Below are 1,351 nucleotides of genomic sequence, written 5' to 3' on the forward strand. Positions count from 1 at the left end.
TGATCATTTAATAGATTATGGTACTATCTTCTGATTATGTTAATATAAATTTTATTTGAAATGTCAGGGCCAGAACTGAACTTTTACAAAAAGGACTCATGCTTAAATACTTCTAAGGAATACAGTCAATCCTAGTGTGGTATGGGAATCCCTCTGGATATCAATACAAACAAGAATAAACAGTTCTGACTTTGTAGTATAATGTTTTCTTTTTAAGAATATAGAAACTATTGTTGATAAGAATATGAATAGGCATTTTAGGTGGCAGAAAACCCAAAAGGCAATAAACATATGCAAATATGTGCCAATTACCAGAAAAATACACATAAAAACAATGAGATTTCCCTTTACACCACTTAGACTGAAAAAAAATTAGAAAACTGAATGAGGTCAATTGGTGAGGAATGGGGTTTGGGTTATCTAGTATCCCTCATGGATTGCTGGTTGAGGCTAGACTGATGTGTAGCCATTTTCATTTGTAATCTGGCACTGCTTAGGTAAATTAAATATCTGTATAAACCATAATCAGGTTATTCCATGACTAGCTATATATCCCAGAGAAATTTTCACACTGGTCTGGAAGGTGAAATGTATGTTGCCATTACTGTCATGTGTGTATACTATTGTGTTGATGAAGAGTTAGTGTATCTGTGAAAAAGAAGAAAATTACCAGGTAAGATATGGTAGATGTATGTCATCTATGTAAGTGCTATGCAGTAATTAGAAGCAATGGGCTAAATGTACAATAGCAACATGAATTCTTTAAAAATCGTAATGCTTATTGAAAAGAAAGTAAGAAACAGAATAAAATATGTAACAGAAACCGTTTCTGCAAAGTTAAGAATACACATACACGAAAAAGCAAAAAACAATGTCAAGAAAAATACAGGCAAAAAGATGAACATTAAACACATCAAAATAATTGCCCATGGGGAGGAGTTAATGAGGTAATAAATGAGGACAAAGGGACTTCCCTGGTGGTCCAGTGGGTAAGACTCCACGCTTCCAATGCAGGGGGCCCAGGTTCGATCCCTGGCTGGGGAACTAGATCCTGCATGCATGCCGCAACTAAGAAGCCCGCATGCCTCAACTAAAGATCCCGCATACCGCAACTAAGACCTGGTGCAGCCAAAATAAATAAATAAATAAATAAATAAATATTTTTTAAAAATGAGGACAAAGAGGATAAATAAAAAGCAGAGAGACAGATCAGAGAAGGGTCCTGTAGGACCATAGATAATACTGTGCCCAGAGCTATTAAGTATGACTATGTCCATCAGCACTCCACATCTAAGGTTAAAGAAAGGTTTAACTGACCAGCAAGTAAGAAAATCCTTAAGTATCCTTCAGA

The 1,351-nt window shown here is 35.5% G+C and overlaps 1 non-coding gene across 1 annotated transcript; it reads left to right on the forward strand.

Annotated features, from left to right (window-relative positions):
- The first annotated feature begins 971 nt into the window (after positions 1–971).
- TRNAW-CCA (transfer RNA tryptophan (anticodon CCA)) lies at positions 972–1,044 on the forward strand. Its single transcript has one exon. It is a non-coding gene; the product is annotated as a tRNA-Trp (tRNA).
- The last annotated feature ends 307 nt before the right edge of the window (positions 1,045–1,351 follow it).

The sequence above is a fragment of the Eschrichtius robustus genome, chromosome 2 (genome assembly GCF_028021215.1).
Source record: "Eschrichtius robustus isolate mEscRob2 chromosome 2, mEscRob2.pri, whole genome shotgun sequence".
NCBI lineage: Eukaryota > Metazoa > Chordata > Mammalia > Artiodactyla > Eschrichtiidae > Eschrichtius > Eschrichtius robustus.